Below are 25,107 nucleotides of genomic sequence, written 5' to 3'. Positions count from 1 at the left end.
TTTCACCTTTCTAGAAGTTTCTATTTTTTTTTAAAAGATAAAGTGTCTTTTTTCCCCATGAATAAAACAAGTTTCAGTCCCCATTGCATCTGATACTGTATGTACGTCTTTCTAAGATTATTTTCCCCTTATGCTATAAACCATTGGGGAGAGGGGGAAGAAGGGTAAACCTTCATTTTTCAATGTACTGTGATTAAAAACCAAAAAAAAAAAAAAAAATTGAAGTGAGGGTGTATCTAATCTAATTTAAAAAAAAATATTTTATCACAATAGCCTATTTATGTTTGGAGATTGGGCTATTTATTATAAAAAGACATAAAAAAGCAGCCTGACACAACCAAAGCTACATTTGGAAATTCTCTTTTAATCATCAAAATCCGGATAACTGCAACGACATTATAGGCTTCTGTCATCTGTTTTGCTCAGCTAATATAGCCATCATGCATTGTTCTGTGACTTAAGTAGAACAAGGAGATGAGTTGATGGATACAGGCTAAGGCCCCGATCCTGCAAACACACCTGTGCATAAGACTAGACACTTGAGTAAAATCACCCACCAGTAGTATTTGAAGGATCAGGGCCTTAAATCTGATTTTCCTTGATTTTGTTAATAAGGAACAAGCATAACATTACTTCAGTGTATTTTGGAGATTCATTTTTGAAACAAAGTGTATCATTGAGATTGCAATATCATATGAGATGTTACAAAATCACTGGGAAATGTGGAAAATCACAATTGTTACACTTTTTTGGGAAGACAATAGCTTCCATGAAGTAACACACACATCCGAGTTTGTAACAGATCATCAGCATGAAAATTCTTACAAGTCCATAATGTCAATACATACTTAGAGAGTCCATAACTGACAAATTACTAGCTTGATTATCTATAATGGCTTGTCTGTTCTGTCAACAAATACTCAGAGAGCATTTGAACTGTAGCTCATACAATAGCTTTATGGAGTCAAAAATCATTATGGCAAGCCAGTACTACTTATGGACCCAGTTTATGGACCCAGTCTTGCATTCTCTGACTTCATCTGATTAATGATTGCAGGATCAGGTCCTATATGCAGTAGATATTTTCCAAAGGCAAATAGCTAGGTGAATTTTTTGATTGATTGATTACTTTTTTAAGTAATAATCTATATTTTGGATATAACAGCAGAATTTTTCATTTAAAAAATAAACAAGTGATTTTCAGTTATAAGTTAAAGAACATCTTTTTAACTAATAAAACCCTATCAGTTATATGGATTTTTAAAATCAGACATACTTTTTTCAAAATTGTTTTAAGTATTCAAATCATAATTTAACAGTCAATTTTCAGCGAACTGCATTCTGTTATATTATAGGGTCAAATTCATCCCTGTGTAAGCAACGGTAATTTCCTTGAAGTCCAAGCTTCACACAGTTAAACAAGGGATGAATTAAGTTGCCACATAATTCAAAAATAAGTTTTCACATATCTTATTGGTTTTGTAATCAGAACTCAGAGACAGAGAGAATACCATTCTAACCTGTCACTCAGACCACATCACCTCTTCTTTAATCTCTCCTCTTCTCTATCAGGTCAAAATTTAGGACATCTTGTTCTGATTCTCACACTCATACATAACGGATCCTCCCAATTTCTTCAGCCTTATCCCTTGTCACATTGCCCTGGCCACTCCACTCTGTCAAAGATGTATGAGAAATTGGCATCTTTCTCCCACAAGCATCTCCATACTGCTCCCTGTGCTTTGAAAACCCTCACTCACTTTGGTCTGCCAGGCCACCACTGATCTTTTGAGGCCCTCATGAAAACTCCCGTCTTTCAGAATGTCCACAATTAGCAAGTAGAGAATACCCACCATTTTATACCTCTGTCATCGTTATTTTTTTAAAAACCACCTTCATTGAATCATCACAATCAGCAACAGCCTAATCTGATAATTGTATTGTTGAGACACTGCATCTTTCTTTGCATTATATGAAATACCTACTACACCTTTAGACACTATAAAATTATAATAAAAATGTATATGTTAATTTCTTCTAGCTATTGAAATTCGCTTTTAAAATAAAATCTGAAAGCAAAAGGATAATCACATTCGGAGTATACCTACCTCTTCCCCTAACCAGAGCAGAGAAGCATGCCTGAGCTGGATCTGCCAGTATTGTAAGACAGATGTTCTCTCTCAAATATATGGAAAATAATCTGCCAGTTTCGCTCTAACAAATTTAAGTGTTAGGGGACAGTCTCTATGGCTTTTCTAGCAAATTGTTTTAGTGGATTAATGACAAGCACTTTTTTTTATAAGATAAGAAAACAATGCATTATCATTCAAAACAGTAGAACTTGTAGGGCTATTTTCTAATCAAATTTTTCTTGGTTTTAAGAAAATGGTTTGTATTTCTAGGACCTCTGGCTGGAGGAGGAAGGAGGAAAAAACCCACTTCCTTCAGGGCGTTTACAAGAACTATAGCATCGCTTGTTTGAAAAGGAAGTTTCTAAAGGAAGAGCCGGATATCTGTATTCAAGTGGATTACAGCTGCACCACCAGATCAGATAGAAAAAGCTAAGACCAGCACACAGCAATGTAATAAAACAAATACCATAAAGAAAGAGAGAGTAAAAGAGGCTTTCAATCTCCCTAAATGTAAATGCACTCATGTCAGCAGATGTGTCAGCGGGTAGCTGTAATTTCTGAGGACATTATGATCTCTGCCAAGAAAGATGTATAAGAAAGAAGTTGCAGGCAGAAGGAAACTAAGCCAATATGGTTCATTTCAACATTGTCAGATCCCAAATTATTCCTTTTACTTTCCTCAACATGGTCAATCTTTTCTGAAAATTATTTTCTTGGTCTTTTCTTTTTCTTATTTTTTATGTCTCTTGCTTTCACTTAGCTGTCTTTCCTCTTAATTTGAGGTTCTATTTCTGTCTCATCTCCCAATCTCCAATAAGTTTTCAGTGTAATTGGTTATCTTGATACCTGTACTTAGTATAATACCTTGTTAATGCACCCACACACAGTATTCTGTAGAGGTCTATAATCCATATGTTACAGAAGGAGAATACTAAGGAATACAAAATACTAAGGAAAGGAAAGTCATTTGCTTGGTATGTGTGCTGTAAGAACCATTTTTTTAAACCTACTGTTTTTAATTGTTTCCTGATAAATATGTAGGATTGTAAAGCACTTTGCTTTGTAGGCTTAATTACAAAATTTGTAGGTTTTAAGCATTAACTACATCCTTTCATATATAAAGATAATTACTGCTCTGATTTATTAATTTCTGGTATTGCTCCACATGGGTAACAAAGAACCTACTTGAAACTATATGTGGAAGATAAAGAGAAATCAAGATAATTATTTGCCCTAAGAATACATTGCCCTTTTATTGCACCTTTCATAGGAGGATCTCAGAGCACTTTAGCAATATGATGAATCCCACCTCTGCACCCCTTGAAGTTAATGGCAAAACTGACAGACTTCAATGAATTAAGCCTTACAACAACATGCCTGTGAGGTAGATATCAGTAGCCTGGTTTTATATATTCCACTGTGGTTAAGTGAATTGTCCCAAAGGCAGAGGCAGGAACAGAACCAGGAAATCCAGGGCTGTGTTCTAACCAGGATATCACCCTGTATTTCCTGAGATTTTTTTTTTAGAAATCTGTTGGCTGGATATCCTGACATAGGCATAACTTTAAAAACATTCCTGAGAATTGTGGACTACTCACAGTCCCAAGTGAAGTCAACCGGAGTTGGGTGTGCTCATAAGATCAGTCCCTTGGCCATCATCTGAAACTGCCTTACTGGCTGCACATACTCAATGTTAGCTATAAAAAGGTGGTATCAGCTATATTTACCTTTCCATTCTATGCCAATTCCATCTTGTGTCTGACTCATCTCTAAAATTAAAATTAATACTTTTCTTTCATGGGAAGTATAGGAAATTCCAGATGTGATGATAGAGTTGATTTAATGGCATCAGCAGAGGTATCATATTATCATATACAAAAAGCCAGGGAGGGTGGAGAATCACCACATTAAATGTAACTCCGCAAGTATATATATAAGATGCATGCAACAATATTGTGCAATTCATATCTATTCTACATTTTATTAAAAATAAGAAAGTGCTGGAATGAGCTATAGTGAAACAAAAATGTTTTGCATATTAAGAGTGAGCCACTGGCACAGAAAGGCACAATGTTCTGTGATGGAGAGCTAGCTGGAAGACCTTGATGTGGGGGGAGAGTTAGATTTGGAATCTCTCCCTCCCTCCCACACACACACACACTTCTGACCAATTCCTGGCCAGCAAGAGGCTGGAATGGGCAGAATGTGCAAAACAGGGGATGGAAGAAAATTGTATCACTGTTTATGTTGCATTCTCAATTAAAGAGAATAAAATCATTTTAACCCGATTAGATACATGGTAACTTCTTTCAAGTGCAACCATAGTAAATACTAATATAACTGAAATTTTTTTAACTGCTTCAAGAAATAAAAGCTTTTATTTCATGACATCATGATCTCTTCTGCACTGATCAATAATCTCTGAAGAAGGATTTATTTACACAATAGCCCATGTAAGCACTCCTTTAGGAGTCACTGTGCTTTTCAAATGTATTTTTTAATAATAGGTACTTACTGGTCAGACTGGTGTAGCTCCATCAGAGACATTCCAGTCTAACAGGTACATATCGTAGTTTTAAAATGTTTATAAATGGAGACTGGATAGTTCAGCATACAGTCTATTTCTCTAGTGGAAAGGTTACAATCTAGTCTGATCCAGTACTAACCAAGAATCATTGTTGTCTGATAGATCTTTGGTGGCTTATGTGAATTAATCTGAGGGAGGTACCACAATGAGCTCCCACTGAGCAGCAGTCCAAATCACAAATGAATGTCAGGACTAAACAGGAATCTTGTTGCAGTCCCAGGGCCCAATCTGGCAAGACCTCTGTGCACAGAAATCTCATTAACGTATTTTTAAAGTTCAGTACATGACAAATACAGTATTGGGCTCTTAGGTACTGACAACAGAGAAAACTGAATGGGAATGGAGACTGAGGGCTGCTCTATACTGAAGCTGTAAGTCGACCTAAGTTACGCTACTTCAGTTATGTAAGTTACATAGCTGAAGTCGATGTAGCTTAGGTCGACTCACAGTGGTGTCTACACTGTGCTGTGTCGACGGGAGACACTCTCCCGCCAACTTACCTTACTCTTCTCAGGGAGCTGGAGTACAAAAGTCGACAGGAGAGTGCTCTGCCATCGACTTTGTGTGTTTTCACCAGACCCACTAAATCGATACTGCTGCATGGATCGCAGCAGTGCCGATTTAGCCTGTAGTGTAGACATGGCCTGATGTCCCCAGAGAAATGATTCCTTCAGACAGAAGTTGAGGCACTTTGGTGGGCCAAATTTGTCTTTTAACTATTGGAAAAGTGAAAGGATTTCATCAATCCCAGCCTCTTTCACAAGGTCTATATTAATTTTGACTTTGGTAAATGCTGAGTCCCTCTAGTTCAGGTGACTCCAACACCTCGAATCCTGACAGAAATGTTTTCTCCAATTCCAATGTTATATATAAACAAAAAAGAAAATCTAACTACAATATCTAAAAAATAGCTGATGTCCCTTTAAAATAAACTTTCACCTGGACTGAAATGTTGCTAATTTTCCATGTGCTAAGAACAGGCAGTATCTGCTTCTACCCTAAGTGGTTCTTAACAAATCCATGTAGTTCTGGTTTTCTGCAAATAGGAAAGGTCTTCCTTTTAGCTAGCTCGCCAGTCTTCTCATACATGCATAAACTAAGAGGTTGTATCTTCTTTCAGAGATCATAATCAGTATCTATAGGAATGGGTTCTGATATCACAAGTAAGAAATTATAGCTTATAGACATGACAGGAGGAGGCTGATTTATTAGAGACAAAGGTAGTATTTTTGCATGTAAACATGCTGTATATTTAGGTTTGGGTTAGAAAAGTTACTATAGGGCAGAATACCTCCAAGATGAAGGTGGGAGATGAGATATTTCTCTGAGGCTATTTTGTATTTTGTATCATCTTGTATTTCTCCTGCTATGGCACATGAAAACATAAAGATGACAAGCTCATTGACTGACCCTTCTCATCATCTCCAATACTCTCAAAAGCAGATATCTAGAGTAAAGAAAAAGCTCCAAGGTTTCTCCCCACAAAACTGTAGTTTCAAAATGTTAAGCTGGATGAAAGTTCAAGTTTCATGCTGTATAAGAGATGTGCAATTGAGAGAGATCAAACTAATCCATCCAGTAGGGTTTATTAGAAGGGTTTCCATGTGAGGAAGCCCTGGAAAAATCTGCCTTTTGTGGTAGAACATCTATAGTCACCAAATCTGGATATTTCCCAGCTGATGCATAGTTTCCATATGGAATACATATAAAGCAGGAAATTCACATTTTCTCATGCTCACCACAAACTTTTTATTCTGTCCTCTGTTCCCTATGTATAGTTACCCTTTGTGTTCATGGAAACAAGAAGCAGCTAACAGCACTGACTAAAGACTATACTCACAGCTTTGCACATCAGGTGAATTTTATATCTTCTGCACAAGGCCAAGAAAGGCCTTATCAACACAGGAAAAATGCATCATGTTAAGAAATGCGTTAACAAACCCATGTTAATTAACATAATGTTATAACGTGATTTTGCCCATTCTACAGACAAAGACAGCTGTGTTTAAAAACATGTTAGCTGGTGGTGGCTGTTAACCCTACATGCCCCACTTCCCTGCTTGGTTTTCCCGCCCTCCCAGTCTCCATGGAGAGAGCAGTCATTGTGCAGGTAAGTTCCATAGTGAATGTAAGACTGCTGCCCCACCCCCCTCACATGTTAAGTGGTGGTTTCTCTATGTGTTAGTCTCTGATGATCAGATACATTTCATACTTTCAGTGCAAAGTGCCTCAACCCCAATCTGCAGCATTCTTGCAAATCCAGCTCTGAACAGGGACTGGCAAACAATTACAAGCAGTCTGTGATTTTGTGAAATAGACAAACATCCACTAAAAGCTATGTGGTCATGACCAGATTTCTTCCTTAAGACTGACTTTCTGTTAATTTCTGAAGACAAGACATTTATATGGTAGCTTTCATAATGAAGGAACCTAAAGTGCTTTACAAACAGAAACATATACAAGACAAAGTATCCACACGGATAACTTCCTTTGCCACTGAATATGGCAGCTGTTTAATACCACACTACAATTTAAGACCAGAAATGGTGAAGAATACCTTATCCCATTAAAGATGTAGAGGAATTTAGGTCCCATCTACACTGAAATTTGAAACCCCAGTGGCACCTTTGTAGAGAACAGTGTTTAAAGAAGGTCAAGCTTCTTCACTGGCTAGAGTACTTCTCTAACCAGCCTGTGTTTAAACTTAGTTCTCTAGAAAGGTACTAACTGCAGTAGTCATCTTAAGAAGAAAGACTGTAAGTACTCAAGTTCAATTTGGCTAGAATGCTAGAGTTAATGCTCTTACAGTTTGAAAATGACCATCTTTAAGGATCATAAGTGCTCTGTTTTAAAAGACCAATCACCCAAAGGTTAGTACCTGCAGCACGAAAGACCCATAGTACCTACTTACTCACCAACATGAAAATGCTTCACTTAGGCCTTGTCTACACTGGCAAGTTTCTGCACAGTAAAGCAGCTTTCTGCATTGTAACTCCCCAGGTGTACACACTACCAAGCCACTTAGTGCGCAGAAACTGCGCTGTTGCAGCACTGTAAAAAAACCACCCTGACAAGAGGCATACAGCTTTCTGCGCCAGGGGTACAGCACTGCAGTGCCAGTGTAGACACCCTGGTCGATTACAGCACTGTGATTGGCCTCCGGGAGGTGTCCCACAATGCCTGTTCTCGCCTCTCTGGTCATCGGTTTGAACTCTACTGCCCTGCCCTCAGGTGACCAACCGTCATCCCCAACTTGGGAATTTTGAAAGTCCCCTTCCTGTTTGCTAGGTGACGCGGGCAGTGGTCTCAGCGCATCTTTCCAGGTGACCATGCCTGCTCCACGCATCAGGTGATCCCTCCGCTTGGAGCAATGCCAAGCTGCTGGACCTCATCAGCATTTGGGGGGAGGACACTGTCCAGTCCCAGCCACGCTCCAGCCATAGGAATTATGATACCTATGGACAGATTTCATGATGCATGACAGAAAGGGGCCATGACTGGGACACACTGCAGTGCAGGGTCAAAGTGAAGGAGCTGCGGAATGCCTACCACAAGGCGCGGGAGCTGCCGGTTCTACAAAGAGCTGGACGCGATATTCGGTGGCAACCCCACTTCTACTGTAAAGGCCACTGTGGATACTTCGGTGGCTCACATGCCAGTCGATAGCGACCGAGACAGGAAGAAGAAATCTTGGACCAGGATGTGGAGGAAGAGGGGGACCCAGAGGCAGAGGATGACATGTACCACCACATGCCTAGTCTGAGCAGCGGAACAGGGTGTTGATTGACTCTGAGGGAATCTGCCTCAGAGATCTCCAGGAAACTCTCTTGGAGATACTGGGCAATCCAGCCGCTGGTTCTTCGGCAGAGATGTTTTATTTCTTGACCCATTGAGCATAACTTTCCCGCGCATCTGTACCATCACTGCGGACGACGACACCATTGCTGCACACAGGCGAGCAGCATAAGGGCCAGGGCACTTATCCTGGAAAAGTCCCTCCCTTGATTCCCTGCTCACCCTCAGCAGTGAGATATCTTCCATAATAAACACAGCCTGTGGAAAATGTGAGGACAGGAATGATTATAAGGCCCCCGCTACAGTACTGGCTCTCCCCAAGAGCCAGGTGCCCAGTGTACAATACGGTTCTGGAACACTGATTTCCCCTGCCCCTGTGGTTACTCACCATTTTGGGGGTCTTGTGGCTCATGTGTGCTTGCCTGGGGTCAGCCAGTTAGTGACAGGTATGTGACTAGGGGCTGTGTTTTAAATCGGTGATATGTGTGTTGCAAACAATACTGCTTCTGTAAAATGTTGCATTTTGGCGTCACAGCTATGACCTTGGGAACCCAGCCTCATTCTTTGTTATCGCCGGCTGAACGGCTCTGCAGAATTAGAAAGCGGCCATGAAGAACTAAAGAGGACTTTCTGCCTGAGGTCATGATGCACTCCGCGGCTGAAAAACAAGAATTGAAGGAATGACGGGACAGTGAGAAGAGGGACCGAAAGGAGAACGCTGCACACCAGAATGAAACCATGGAGCGGCTTTTAAACGTTATGGAGTGCCAAGCGGACATACTCCAGGCGATACTAGCACTGCAAACTGAGCAGCTCCGTGCCTGCCCTCCCCAGCAGCCGCTGTCACAAAACTCTTTCCCATGCTACCCCCAGACACTGCCAACACACTTATCAACCTCCTGGCTCCAGTCGGTACACACTGGATTCCACTCATGCCTCATCACAGTCTAGTACCCACTGCACTCAACACCCGTCCCTCTGCAGTTTAGCTCTGCTGAAATACAGTACCTGCTGCACTGTACTTCAAAAGACAAGGTTGCAGACAATACCTATAGATACACAAATCTTTAACCGACCCCAGACCCCACCTCTTCCTGGCACCCTCCCTTCCCCCGTCCCCTTCAGTGCTGATGTGGTTTTTTTTGTTTGTCTCTCTCCTCCAGTTGTTTTTTAATAAAAGAATTGTTTTGGTTTGAAAGCAATCTTCATTCCATTATTGAAGGCAATCAGAGCTCTGCAAAGCAACAGGCAATTTTCTTACACCTTCATAGTGCATCATCTGCACCAGTCACAATCACCTCCAAGCATTACAAGCACTGCACTCCTGAGCATAGCAACAAATATTAGTGGCTTTCAGCTTCAAATTGCTGCCTCAAGGCATCCCTGATCCTTATGGCCCCATGCTGCGCCCCTCTAATAGGCCTGATCTCTGACTGTTCAAATTCAGCCTCCAGGCACTGAGCCTCAGTGGTCCAGCCCTGAGTGAAGCTTTCACCCTTCCCTTCACAAATATTGTGTAGCGTACAGCACATGGCTATAAGCATAGGAATATTGTCATCAGCCAGGTCCAACTTCCCATATAGGCAGCACCAGCGGGCCTTTAAGTGGCCAAAAGCACACTTAGCAGCCATTCTGCACTTGCTCAGCCTGTTGTTCAACTGCTCCTTGCTGCTGTCAAGGTGCCCCATGTAGGGGTAGGCAGGGTCTCCCCGCATCACAGTGGGCATTTTGACTTTCCCTACAGTGATCTTCTGGTCTGAGAAGAAAGTTCCTGCTTGCAGATTCCTGAACAGGCCAGTGTTCCAAAAGATGCATGCATCATGCACCTTTCCAGACCAGCTTGCATTAATGTCCCTGAAATGCCCATGGTGATCCACAAACACCTGGAGAACCATTGGGAAATACACCTTCCGATTAATGTACTCAGTGGCTAAGTGGTCTGGAATATGCGTGCCATCTATCGCCCCGCCACAGTTAGGGAAGCCCATTTGTGCAAAGCCATCCACAACGTCACGCATGTTGCCCAGAGTCATGGTATTTTGAAGCAGGATGCAATTAATGGCCCTGCACACTTCCGTCTACATGAGTCCAACGATCAACTTTCCCACTCCGAACTGGTTAGCGACCAATCAGTAGCAGTCTGGAGTAGCCAGCTTCCACCGTGAAATCACCACACGCTTCTCCAATGAGAGGGCAGCTCTCATTCTCGTGTCCTTGCACCGCAGGGCTGGGGTGAGCTAAATCACACAGTCCCATGAATGTGGCTTTCCTCATCCAAAAGTTCTGCAGCCACTGCTCGTCATCCCAGATGTGCATGATGATGTGATCTCACCACTCAGTGCTTGTTTCCTGAGCCCAAAAGCAGCATTAAACTGTGGTCAGCACCTCTGTGAATGCCACAAGCAATCTGGTGTCATAACTAGTACGCGTGGCAAGATCAATGTCACACTCTTCTTGCCTTTGTAGTTTAAGAAATAACTCCACTGCCACTCATGACGTGTTAGTGAGAGCAAGCAGCATATTGGTCAACCATGCGGGATCCATTCCTGCAAACTGAAGAGGCAAAGTGTGCAGTACACACAGGGCCGGCTCTAGGATTTTTGCCGCCCCAAGCAAAAACAATTTTGGCCGCTTGCCCCCCATTTTTTTTCTTACCCCACTCCCGGCCCCACCGGGAGTGATGAAGGAAGAAACTATCATGATGATCTTTTTAGGAATGGCAGATGACGAACTGCTGTCTAAAACCAATGTGCATGTATTTTCAAAATCATAAGAAATACATAATAAACATAAGCATTGATCAATAGAAATAATAACACCACCACCTAGCTGTTACATAGCACTTTTTACTCATAGATCTCGAAGTGTTTTAAAAGGATGTCAGTCTCATCACTATTTTACAGATGGGGAAACTGAGGCCCAGAGAAAGGACGTAACTTGCCCAAGATCACCCAGCAGGCCAATAGCAAAGTCAGAAATAGAACTCAGGAATCATCCCAGTCCAATGCTCTATCCGCTAGGCCACACGGATCACTTAAAACCCAACCCCAGAACAACAGAGAGATTTTGAAAACATGTCTGTATTTTAAGCTCTTCTTTTATATGCACACTGTTACATATACTTCCCATAAAAACCAAAACAGCACAGTATAATGCAGCACAATATACTGTATAATTGAGCTAAAACCAAGAGGTACTACATGCTGCAATTTCTTTTAATATATCCATGTGCATAGCAGTTGGCCTGGCATTATTGTGCACACAAGAAGCTAGGAGCTTTTTATTTGCCAGTTATTGTTTGTAATAAAAGAACTAAGTCAAATGACGCAAGTGCCCTTTTTGTTGTCATATTGTTTGCTTTAGCTGTAACTGGCTCTAATCCAGTGGTACCTTTACGTAGGCTCCTGTATAATTAAGATTATAGGAAAGGATTGAAGATTGAAAGGAAAACATTATGATTTTTTTGTGGGGAATGCACTGATTTCCATCTTCGTGCATTTTCAATGGGCATGGCCCACACTGTAAAGATAACTGCTGTGGGGTAATCTTAATTTCTTGATAGTGCAGGAATATTTTAAATACTGATCCCACTTTAGACTTCTGTTGGACTTTTGAGCTAGAGAACACTTTGGAGATATCAATTAATTTGCTACAGGCATTTGACATTATACCTAATTTGATATTATACCTAATTTTATAATGTTTTTCTTTAATAAAATCCATGGAAAGGGATCTCAGCAGAAATACACTGCACAAGTTAATACCATCCAGTTTTGACCGAAAGAAACACACCCTTTTGTAGTAACTGGCAGAAGGCGTGGCTCTGAACACCAATCCTAGAGAACCAAAGGCTTGTTTACACGGGGAGTTAAGATGAATTAACTAAAGCATGAGGTTAATGCACCTCATGCCTGGTCTACACTGGTGGCGGGGGGGGGAAGAATCGGTCTAAGTTACGCAACTTCAGCTATGTGAATAACGTAGCTGAAGTCGACGTACTTAGATCTACTTACTGTGGTGTCTTCACTGTGGTAAGTCGATGGCTGACACTCCCCCGGTCAACTCTGCCTGTGCCTCTTGCCCTGGAGGAGTACCGGAGTCGATGGGAGAGCGCTTGGTGATCGATTTATTGCGTCTAGACTAGACACAATAAATCAACCCCCGCTGGATCGATCGCTGCCCGTCAATCCAGCCAGTAATGTAGACAATCCCTTAGTTAAAGGGCATTAAATCAGTGTGGACACTTTCATTCAGATGTAAAGTGGTATTAGTTCACTGTAGCTTAACACACAAAAATAGGGTATGTCTACACTATGAATGCTACTGTAGCGTGCTCTAGTGTAGACACGACAGTGATGGAAGGGGTTCTCTGAGAGTTGGCCATTCTGTCCACCTAGCTGTCTACGCTGGGGCTTAGGTCGACTTAATTACATGGCATAGGGAAATTTTTCATAGCCCTGAGCTATGTAGTTAAACTGATCTAACTTTCTAATGTAAACCAGCTGATAGGCTTATGCAGTGGAGCCTCATAAGCACATATGGCCTGTACCAGGAGTCTGGTATAGCCAAATTACATATATAGCATATGCTATCCTGAACTCAAGTTACTTTACTTCTGCATGTACTTTAATTATTCATTAACTTCACAGCTTTAGTTAATTCATCTTAACTTTCCTCAGCATCCTCATGTAGACCAACCCTCAAGAGAAACAGATACCTTGTTGAGAAAAATATTGCCTTCTGAGATGTTTGGCAACAGCTGTACAAAGGGGCTAAAGCATTCACAACTAGGCAGCAAGTTTATTTGAAGAAAAAAGGAAGCCTCTGCCTTTCCACTGTTTGTGGAAGGCAAACCTCTTTTCTTAGGAATCCTATGAAACTTGTATATCAACCCACCCCCAGGGGTGGTGCCTGCTGATAATAGCTTATCACTGTAGTGAGGTTTCCAGGATACTATATATAGTAATTTGACTATGCCTGACTCCTCCCACATTCCACAGGACACACCCCATAGGTGCCTTAAGAAGCTCCTTTGCCTGGGGCTATTTTTGTGTTCTAAGCTATATGTCTCCTTGCCAGCAAACAACTTGGGCTTATTCTAGGTGTTCTGAGTCAGTTTTTTTTTTTTTTTTTTAAGTTGCTATGTTTTGTAACATGCAAGCCATGGAAACGTGCAGATAGGGCCCAAGATACAATCCTTCAATTTCAGATTTGAAAATGTTTCTTCCCAGGAGAATTCTACCCCACTGGCTTAGTTTAACTTCCACCAAATATGAGCCGAGTTCCTAAGTCACAGTGATCCCTACCAGTTATGCAAAATTTGGCAATAATTAAATTAACAATTATTAGTTTCTCTTCCACATCACCTCTCAACACCGTACAGTGAATGGTATCCTTTCTTATTCAATTGAATGTCATTAAGAAAGTTGGACAGATATTTAGGAGAACAATATTTTTAAAAGCCCAAAGCCTGAAACTACATACCCATAGTAAAGGAGGTAGAATAGAGTCTCAGCCACTTTTGTGCTACACTGCTTCTCTGTATTGTGTGTGCAAACTAAGAGTCAGTTCTTGCAGTCATTGAAGCCAGTGGCAAAATTCTCCCTGGCTCCATTGGGGTGAGAATTAGACCTAAAGAGAATCAGTAAATTCTAAATGAACAAAAACATAACATAGAGTTACTTTTCGTATTTGTAAGTGAATCACTGAATAATGCTGAAGAACAGTGCTGCAATAAATGCTTTCTGGTGAGACTTAACTCTGAAGAATATGAAACTAGGGACTGCTTGACCCAACATGCCTCAGCTAAAATTGTATCAAAGCAATTATAAAACCTGATTAAACAAGGCTTCATTCCCACATGCAACTCCACCTTTCTGACTTGGCAGGACTGTAAGTTGGTAACACCCTGTTGGTGGTTTTCATAAAGCATTTACAGTAGCAATTAAATGCCTATAAAAGTACAGGAAAGGATTTCACTTTTATTTCCAACATGCTGGTGGAGGTTAAGGAATGTGTGTTTTCAGACAAAGGGTGGAATTTTCAAAAAGCATTCTGCACTGGCATGATCCACTGATGTTTCACTACTGACTAAATGGGAGCAGAGTCAGACCAAGGCAGAGTGCTTTTGAAAATGCCATCCAAAATGTTAGAACGTGAAAATGACACATCCCATTGTAACTCTCTCATCTACAGAACTGATGTGCTTCACATTAGGCCCAAACTCTCTGAAACAATTTGCTAGTAAAAGATTCACAGTGCAAAAGTCAATTAAAAAAATCAATTGCCCTCCATAAATACAAACAAGGATATAGTAGTTTTATTTGTTTTCCAGCATTCCCTCAATATTCACATTACAAAGCCGGTTACTGCTTAAGCTAATATTTTCCATGCTTTAATTTTACTCCAATATACAGGTCCTTGAAAATCTGTATACTCTCTTGAACCTGCTGTAATCATAATAGATTTACTTGCTGGACACGTTTCAACAATGTAGTTGACTGTCTGCTGCAAAAGTTTAATTCTCAGCATTCAGAAGTTCAGGGTTCCAAGTGAGATACCATGAAGTGGATAGGAAATTTGATGTTTCAAAGCCTCTTAATAAGATTGAAAGAGTAGGGTCTAAAATTTGGCCCATATAGTCCTTCTTCAGGGGTAAGGGGTAGTTATCTGTTCAGTTCTCATTTATTTTTGTCGAACAAACAACCCCTTTTTGTTTTTCTAGTTGTTACAAGTGGTGGAAAGCAGGAGGTGCAATCTTATGTCCTGTTAGTCCAAGCTCAGTATTCCTGCCTCAGGGATATGTCCTTGCAGGAGGCCTGCATGGCAAAGTGCAAAACAAACTAATTTTTCATCTCTTTAATGAAACAAACAGAAGGAGTAAATTAATTAGTAAATTAAATAGGTAAATTAGATGAGCAGCAATCTTAATGTACATTTTAAAAGCGCCAAATGGCTGGAGAATTGGGGGCAAACACTGGCATTTCCCTTCTCCAATTATCATAAAAATAAAATACTGTTTGAGAATTTTGCAACAGTGAAGGAAATGTGGCAAATGTCTTGCCTACACCCTTTCCTTATGTCTGCTGAATAAGTTAGCAGCACCCATCTAGTTATGGGGAATGGCCACTATTTGTAATGTATTGCTTCCAATTAATTTCAAATAGCTCTAAAAATAAGATTCTGGATTGCTCTAGACACTTTATTTCATCCTTTGCAGCCAAAAAAAGCATAGAAATCCTTATGAAGATAAGGAATCTTCAGTAAATCGACACGTTTATACCTCTGGGATACAGTAGCCTAAGAATGCAGAAAAGAGATATATTACAAGAACAAAGAATTTTACAAGGACAACTATTATGAAAATGGTACATTTTTATGGATTCATTGATGCAGCTCCTGACCAAAAACGGCAAATTGTTCTTCCCAAAAGAGTTTCACCATGTAGAGTTTTAGAAAATGTACAAATGTGCCGGAGGATTTAATCTCTGCCATTGTTTTGCGCTGGAAAACTTAGGAGTCAGGGCTGCAACTTATTGAGGGTATAGAACAGGGGTGGGCAAACTACGGCCCGTGGGCTGGATCCGGCCCAGGAGCAGTTTTAAGCCGGCTCACGAGCTCCCACTGGGGAGTGGGGTCTGGGGCTTGCCCCGCTCCGGCGCTCCAACCAGGGCGCCTGGTCGGGGGCCGCTCTGGCACTCCAGCCGGGGCACCGGGTCGGGGGCCGCACCATGTGGCTCAGCCCTGCTCCGGCACTCCAGCCGTGGCATGGCCCTGCTCCAGGGCGCAGGGTCAGGGGCTGAACCACTGTGCACTTAGGAATGAATTTAGCCCCTTGACACTGGCAAAAAGTTGCATGTGTTTCGTTCCGTTGGATTTGGAATGATATAAGGAAGAGCCCTGTATATACCTAATATCCCAATTAGGATATCTTCAGACCATTTTTATAATTTAACATTCCCAGTTCAAGGCCATCTTCTCTTCTAGATGGATTCTTTCCAAGAGGGGCCAGGAAATTCAGCGAGTTGGGAGTCATCTGCCCCTCAATAGAGCAGGCACATGGTATGGACACCGAATCCAGCAGTTCTTATCCAACTGTCTCTCTCCACACAGTTGCCTTAGTGGCCTCTCCCTATTCTTGCGCCTCTGGCAATGTAGCTTCTGAAGGAGATGGTGCTACTAGTGGACTCCCACTGTGGTTAGGGCAGCAGCTGCCCCATAAAGGCATTCCCACAGGTGTTAATGCAGCTGGATTTCTGATTATAAATACACAGGATGTTGAAGGGTACATGCCAAGAAGAGTGGCTGCTCTACAGTTCCACTACATTCTGATCTGTTCCGGTCTCTGAAAAATCATGGAAGAGTATCCATGGGAGTGGAGAAGCATCCCCAGGCCAGAATTCAACAACATATGCTCTCTTCGGTCATGGGGAAAAAATGCTGCCCTAAACCAGCGAGTAGTACAGGACATGAAGAGAAAGTTAATATTTGGCTTTCTTTAATTAGAACTCCTAGTTATTGAGGTTTGACACTGGCTAGCTTTAAATAATAAAATTACTGCAGCACTGTGAAGCCAGAAGCACACCCATTAGCAAAGAGGTTTAATCTGTCTGTTTGTTCTCACTTTAAAAAAAACAACCTGGTACTAAAAGATTGTTTGAACTTTTTTAAAAAGCTTCATGCAAGTGCCCTAGAAATACAGTACTAAGTACTGATTAGCTGATCTACATCTTTTTGGCAATGCTAGAAGAATAAAGCCATGTACATAATCTACTCAGTTTAGTTTCCTGGATGCAAAATGCATACTGACTGTACAGTTGCCTTTTGTACAGTTCTGTCACCTCTGTGGGATCTAAAGTGGCTGTTAAAATAGCAGACACAGCTGCCCAGGGTCTTAATGATCCCACTGTGAACTTTGAAGCTATCCCATTGGAAGTCATAAAAATACATAAAGCATGGAAAATCCAAAGCTTTGGTACATAGTAGATTAATCAATCTGCATAGTGAAGATGCCAGTTTTGCCAATGGGTAGACAATGCTACAGACTGTGTGTCAAAGACATTCTTGGACCACCCACTCACTTGCACAGATTCAAGGGTTAGGGCACTCGCCTAGAACTTAGGAGACCTGGGTATAATTCCCTGCTCTGCAAGAGACCTCCTGTGTTATTTTAGGCAAGTTGCCTAGTCTCTCTGTGCCTCAGTTCCCACATCTGTAAAATGGGGATAACAGTACTTTTCTATGTCAGAGGGATGTTATGAGGATATATACATTAAAAATTGTGGGATGTTCAGATACGATAGTGATGGGGCCATATAAGGGACATAACCCAATGCTCCAAGTGTCCCTGAACCTCCAGCTGCCAGAAGCCAGGATTGGATAACAGAGGATAGATCACTTGAAATTGCCCTGTTTTGTTCATTCCCTCTGAAGCATCTGACACCAGCCACTGTCAGAAGACAGGATACCAAACTAGACGGACCATTGGTCTGAGCCACTGTGGCCGCTCTTAATTACTTAAGAGAAATAGAAATACACACAAGAAGATTTTAATGAATCAGTGAAAATAAAATTCACTGTGGCATTTGAGGCCACAGTGCAGCAAGAAAGCTATGGTTCCACTACATGGAAAGCAGAGTGTGGAATTCTGTGACTTTTATGCCAATTCATGAGTGGGCACTACTGGGACAGGAGAGGGCAACGTGTTGTGATTGGTGCTTTGGTTACATCGATAGCCATTGAGTCTGCAGTTATACAGATCCACAGGCCACATCCCTATGCCAGTCCAGGGGCTGAAGTAGCACCTCGAAGAAGGTGCAGAGCTGCCCTGTCCACAGTTGGGGGCTGGCTTCTATCTCCTTCACCCTCAGTGCAGTTCCTTGCACAGAGCCATTACTCCCTGGCTTGGTGGTGGATTTCAGGCTGTGTGTACACTTCTGCAGTAAGTCGACCTACGTTACGCTACTCCAGCTATGTGAATAACGTAGCTGGATTAGACGTAGCTTAGGTTGTCTTACTGCGGTATCTACACCAAACTGGGTCAATGTAAGACATGCGCCTGTCAACTTACCTTACTCCTCTCATTCCCAGTGGAGTACTGAAGTTGACTGTAGAGTGCTCTGCCATCGACTTAGTGGGTCTTCACTAGACCCACTAAATCGATCCCCAGTTCATCAATCGCAGCAGCGTTGATCCTGCGGTAGTGTAGACATAGCCTGAGTATTTTATGCAATGCTTTTGTTCCTCCCAACTGAAGAGACAAGTCATCTTAACATTTCAGGAGAATCTACGGTACCTTATTTTTAAAAGTTTGGTTAGTGTTTAAGACTTCAGACTATTTGTGAGTGTGGGTTCTCTATAGGCTTATTACTATGGCACCAGTACATTGCAATGATAATACTGCTTCATGTTATTAATCAATCTTCACAATACCTCTCTTGTATAGGAAAGTGCTGTCATCCCCATTTCACAAATGGGGAAAGTAAGGCAGAGAGACTGACTTCTCTCAAGGCCACCCAAGGAATCAAATAACAGAGCCAAGAATAAAACCTAGACGGTCTGACTGTCAGCCCTGTGCTTACTTCTCCGGAGCATGTTGTCTGCTAATTTTACAGCACCGGCTTGTAAAAGTCACTCTGGCAGCAGCAAACACCAAAATAGCTCATGCTGATTACAGTAGCCATTGATATTGCTGAACTCAAGGACATAAATTTTCTGTTCAATTGTCACTCAATTCAAGATCTTTATCCCCCCAAGTATGCGAATAGGATGAAGTTTGGGGGTAGCTTTCCAATGTTCCCCTGGGATAGGGATCATAATACAGCCATCAGTCGCATCAACAACCCCATCAGTCATTGCCATTACAGACACTTCTTTACTTCACATCTGTACAAAAAAAAAAAAAAAAAGCTTTTTAATTGTAATTCAGGCAAACTATTATACAATGCGAGAAACACACACACACACACAGATCATGCAAATGTAGACAATGCAATGTTCCCTAAGAGAAATGGGGAAATGAGTATCCCACAGAAACTTTTTATTCCATCCAAAAGAAAGAGTGATGCAAATTTATTTTAATCATTAACTCCAGTTAGCTATCACAGTACCTGAGAAACTGCCATATGGAACGTATACCAGGATGGTTTCTACTTGTAGTGACCTAGAGCCTTCCAAGAAATGAATTATGATACATAAGCCAATATCAAGATGGCCTTGATTTCCCCTCTCCTAGAGCTACAAATACATCAGCTATGCACAGAGCCATTACTGAACAGTTAATATGTCTAGTAAAAGTCTGAGTAAAACCTACTGCAGCCACTTGGAACAGAAGCATTTGAACAGAATAAGAATTAAAGTAGCGAGAGACTCGGAGGAGAAATTCCAACTTTGTTATGTCCACTTTCATTTCTTCTTGTCAAAGGTCACAGAATTATTGCAACTATGTTTTAGGATAGACTGAATGATACAAAGCATGAGGAGTTGTGTTACTTTGTCCTTTAATTACTTTAAACCCTCAACCCACCCCCTTTTTTCATATCTCCATAAAGAGAAAGATTAATTTAGATACAGCCATGACAAGGCCATTTAGAACTGTTTGCCCATAGTTTTTGTTCAATACACAGGGAAAATGGAAACACTGCAGCCAGGTACAGTATCTCACACCGCCCTTGCTGTTCTTGGGTTTGAAAGATTTGGGCTTCTGTTACTTTCCCCAAAGGAGTGTTTGTTTGGGCTATGACTGTAGGTGCCTGAATTTTACTGTTTTGTTCTGAGAAGTTATAAATAATGCAGCTAGATAGAGGAAGTAAAGTTTTGTGGGTAAGAGAACTAGAAAAAACAATTCCTTGTTCTGCCACAGATTTTTTGTGCCTTGCTGGGCAAATCACTTAGGGTGGGATTTTCAAAAGTGCATAAGGGATATGGGCGCTTATCTCCATTTGGAAATGGGTACCTAACACCATTAAGCAGTTTGAAAAGAGAGATTAGAAGGATGGTCCAGGGGTTAGGGTGCTAGACTATGACTTGGGAGACCTGGTTCCAATTCCCTGGACCACCACAGACCTCTGTGTTACTTCAGGCAAGCCACCTAGTCTCTCTATGCCTCAGCTTTGAACCTCTAAAGTGTGGATAACAGCACTTCCCTATCTAACATAGGGATATTGTGAAGATATATACACAGTAAGGTAGTCAGTAGCAAGTGCATGCTAAGTACCAAGTATTACATCATGTGTTTCAATGCTTCTAAGATGCTTATTTGAAAGAGGTATGAAAAGACAAAGATTGAAGTCAGTTTCCAATATTTCCAAACTATTACTAAATAAAGAAAAAGGCAACTTTCAAACCCAAGAATTCTAGAATTAATCTCCACAGTGTGACAAAGTTCCTCCTCTATCTTGGTGGGTCCTGCGCTTAGTGGCAGATTTTCTTGCTTCAGAGATTCACCATGTGGGTTGGGGAACAGCCCAGAGACCTTCCCCTCTGGAAGAACCCACAGTCCAGGTCAATTGGGAGGTTTGGGGGGAACCCAGGCCCGCCCTCTACTCCAGGTTCCAGCCCAGGGCCCTGTGGACTGCAGCTGTCTATAGTGCCTCCTGTAACAGCTGCATGACAGTTACAACTCCCTGGGCTACTTCCCCGTGGCCTCCTCCAAATACCTTCCTTAGTCTCACCACAGGACCTTCCTCCTGGTGTCTGATAACACTTGTGCTCCTCAGTCCTCCTCCAGCAGCCCAGCCTCACCGTACACCTCTTGCTCCCAGCTTCTCACACTTACACCACAAACTGAAGTGAGCTCCTTTTAAAACCCAGGTGCCCTGATTAGCCTGCCTTAATTGATTCTAGCAGCTTCTTCTTAACTGGCTCCAGGTGTTCTAATTAGCCTGCCTGCCTTAACTGGTTCTAGCAGGTTCCTGATTACTCTAGTGCAGCCCCTTCTCTGGTCACTCAGGGAACAGAAAACTACTCATCCAGTGACCAGTATATTTGCCCTCTCCCAGATGCCTGTTCCCCACTGGTCTGGGTCTGTCACAACAGGTTGATCATGAACAAGTTGAGCTGGAATTAGGCTATGCTGAAAGTAATGTCTGGCATCTTCTTTACATACTGCAGACATACTTGCTGCAAACAAGAAAGAAAGTAGAAATGTTGAAAGAAATTACTGAGGTTTCTGTCCTCCAAAAGTTTCTTAGCAGGACAGTACCCTTTCCAAAAGGGATAAAAATAAAATCACCAGTTTAGTAAAAAAGTTTATCTACTGGAAAATGCTAAAAATATACACCTCTATCCCGATATAACATGACCCGATAGAACACAAATTCAGATATAATGCGGTAAAGCAGTGCTCCGGGGGGAGGCGGGGCTGCACACTCCAGTGGATCAAAGCAAGTTCGATATAACGCGGTTTCACCTATAACACGGTAAGATTTTTTGGCTCCTGAGGACAGTGTTATATTGGGGTAGAGGTGTATGTAGTGAGCAACATGGGATATTTTCAATGGGATATTTTCAATTTTAGAGCTGAAATGTTATAATTAATTTGGGTCAGGCTTAATCTTTAGAACCCTACATTAGGGCCACACTTCCAACATGGCCTTAACTAAAACTCCACTTTTGCTGGGGCATATTGTGGGCACAACAATTGCAGATACAAAATGTCAACCACAATTCCAGTCCCATAGACCTCTCTGTCTCTTCTTGCAACAGCAAATCAGAGTCTTTGAGGTCTCTGTAACCCAAACTGCAGCCACAAAAAATGGTGCCCATTATTATCTGTGGCTGGTCAAATGGAAACAATGAGCTGAAAATTTGGCCCTGAAAAGGGGCTAAGGAGACTTTGGGAAAAGGGTGACAGCAAGTGATATCAGAAAATACTCTGCTCTAGTGTCAAAGTGAGATTAACTCCATGAAACAGGCACTTTGTTCACCAAACACATTGTGTGTGCAGTTAGCAGAAATCCATTAGCTTTAAAATGATAAGACACAGCAAACACATTAACAACTTCTGTGTTATTGCTTCTGAACTAATTGGAAAGCTGACAAAACATTTTCCCTTCCTCTTCTCAGAAAGCACTCACTTCTGAGTATTCACCAGGGTCTAGAAAAAACACAAAACACCTCTACAAACAAACACAAGTACAAGTCAGGGATCCTGACAACAGAATACTGTAAATCTGACTTTTTTCAGCACGCTCTCAAGGCCTCTCAATAAGCAAGTTGTTTTGAACACCTTGTCTTCATTCCCTCACGGAAACTAGTTTGAAAGGAAATTTATCACCTCTGTTAAGACACATCTCACTTGATCAATGGAAAACCATAGAGATAATTTCTACTATTTCTCTATTATGTCACTTTCTACTATTTCTCTATTATTCCAGGATATAAGGCATATCTCCTGACATTTTGGTCAAGTGGCTTTGCCTTAGACAACTGTCCATCTGCACACAATTGTGCAACCCTCTTTATAATTTGCTAATTTGGAATCAAGATAGAAGCTGATGGTTCCCTTCAGATATACATACTTTTTAGAAAGTGTCTTAAGCAGCACAAGGTCATTTGTTTTACTTAGAAACTAGAAGGGGATCAAATTCCTGTAAGTTTAGCTTTGTTATGAGAAGAGGGAAATATTCACTACATTTTAAAGTTTCCAGGCTGCATTCTACAGTTCCATACAACTCACGGAGCCCTTTAAAAAAAAAACCACAACATTTTGCATATTAGTGACAAAGAAAACTCTTGTAAAGGTTATGTACCACATACACTTTCCACATCAGTACATTGCTATGCATCTCAAACACATGAGAAGGGATGATTGCAACAAAAGTAATAATTTAAACATGGGAACTTTCAAAAGCAAATGAACAAAAATCATATTTTTGTGATCCTTGTTATTTTTACCATCCACTGGTGTATTAGACCTTGAAAAAAGGAAATGCAAGTACAATGATCAAAGTCTGCAACAAACAATGGCAAAGAGATTAGCACCAGGAAGGAGGCTGGAGGAGCAAGGATCACAGAAAAATGAAGTGCAAAAACAATAAAGGGGAGAAAACCTGGTGCCCTGCTGCACTCCCACTTCAATCTTTCAATGGGACTGAAGAGTATAAAGCAAAAGTGAAAAGGGGAGAGGGGTGCATCAGCCACTGGAGCAAGTGAAATCGGAACTTCACTAGAGAAAAAAGTTGCTTTGACTTCTAATTGAAACTCACAATGGAAAAGAGAGACGGAGGGGACAAGCGTGTGAGTGCAAGCACATATAGAAATCAGTAGAATGGCAAGTGAGGCGTATCTTGGAGATGCATTCTTTGGGAAGCTGGTAGCCAATGAAGGAGTAGGCTAATGTAGTTATATCTGCAGAGCGTGTGCTCTGGAGACAGATGGGGAAACCAACAATGAAAAAGCTGTAATAATCAGAGTATAAGACAATCAGGGCCTTGGTAAGTGTTTTGAATAATATATGAGGACAGAAATAGGATGCCTTGAAGATGTGATGGCGAGATCAGCATAGTTCTTTGTGAAGAAAGCTGAAGTTTCTTGTGCATGTGACAAACAAGGGAGGAGAAAGGGGGAATCCATTAAGAATGTTCTCCTTGCTTGGGAGAATAATGTGAGTTTGGAGGTAGTGAGCAATGGTGGAAGGGCAAAACATGTTAACAGAGCACTGTAGGGCAACCTTCTATTTCCCTTTAATGGTTGTAGGCTGGAGTTATTTTTTTCAGTCCATCTCTTGCACTCCGTGTTTACCCCCATGTAGGGACATCACGTCTTTTTCTCTCAACTCAGTCCTTTGGAGTTCTTCCCAGAGTTGTGGAAGAGCAGAAAGTATTGCTGTTTTAATATTAAACTAGTGTAGATTAGAGTTAGATATTTCTGATACTTCCAAACAATGTTTAGATTCCACAGTGACAGGCAGCTTAGAAGCATCCAAGCTAGATGGAAAACTCCTACTGAAAATGTAAGTTTCCATATTAAAACAAAAGGGATATTTCCCTCTTGACCTGTTTTGATTCTGAGATACTATCAGCATTTACTGATATTGTAAGCCACTAAGTACAATACAGCTGCAATATGCAAAATATCTACTTTTTCCAAGCAAGTTAGCTTGTGTTCTATCAACAGGAGGAAGGGAATGGAACTACAACTATATTGTTTGATAGCATCTAGTTTAGGGGAAGATATGGCCCACACAAAAAAATTGCAATAAAGCATTCATAACAAGTAGATGCAGTGACAGACACAGGACATGCTCAAAGGCTCAAACTCACTGCCAACAGAGACAGAGACAGACAAATTGTGACGTGTCCATATAGGATAACGTAAGAGATTTTCCTCCAGTTTAATTTCTGACAGTTACGCTGTACAGGCATCATTCTCCTCCACTACCTACTGTTCTACAGCTTCCGAACTTGTATCAAAGTATGGCCCACTTAACTAATAAGATGACTGCCCAAAGCAAACTGCACTGATCATTGTACAATGTCTGCTCAGTTTTTAAGGTATATTACAGCGGTCACCCAAAAAGCATTGCCAATTGCCTTCAATAACTAAGTTACTTTATCTAAATTTTACTCAGTTAATACTCCAGATAACTAGGGA

The 25,107-nt window shown here is 41.3% G+C and overlaps 1 protein-coding gene across 2 annotated transcripts in view; it reads right to left on the bottom strand.

Annotated features, from left to right (window-relative positions):
- Positions 1–2,127, bottom strand: part of ITPRID2 (ITPR interacting domain containing 2) — a 64,960-nt gene extending 62,833 nt beyond the window's left edge. Inside the window, exon 1 of one of the 2 annotated variants that reach the window (XM_034785417.1) lies at positions 2,109–2,127. The gene's annotated coding sequence lies outside the window, so the exon portion shown is untranslated. The remainder of the gene's footprint in view (positions 1–2,108) is intronic. The other variant, XM_034785413.1, reaches the window with a different exon arrangement.
- Positions 2,128–25,107: the final 22,980 nt, after the last annotated feature.

This window comes from Trachemys scripta, chromosome 11 (assembly GCF_013100865.1).
Source record: "Trachemys scripta elegans isolate TJP31775 chromosome 11, CAS_Tse_1.0, whole genome shotgun sequence".
NCBI classification, from domain to species: Eukaryota; Metazoa; Chordata; order Testudines; family Emydidae; genus Trachemys; species Trachemys scripta.
Note: the sequence above shows the minus strand (reverse complement) of the source record. Positions and strands in the feature narration are given on the sequence as shown.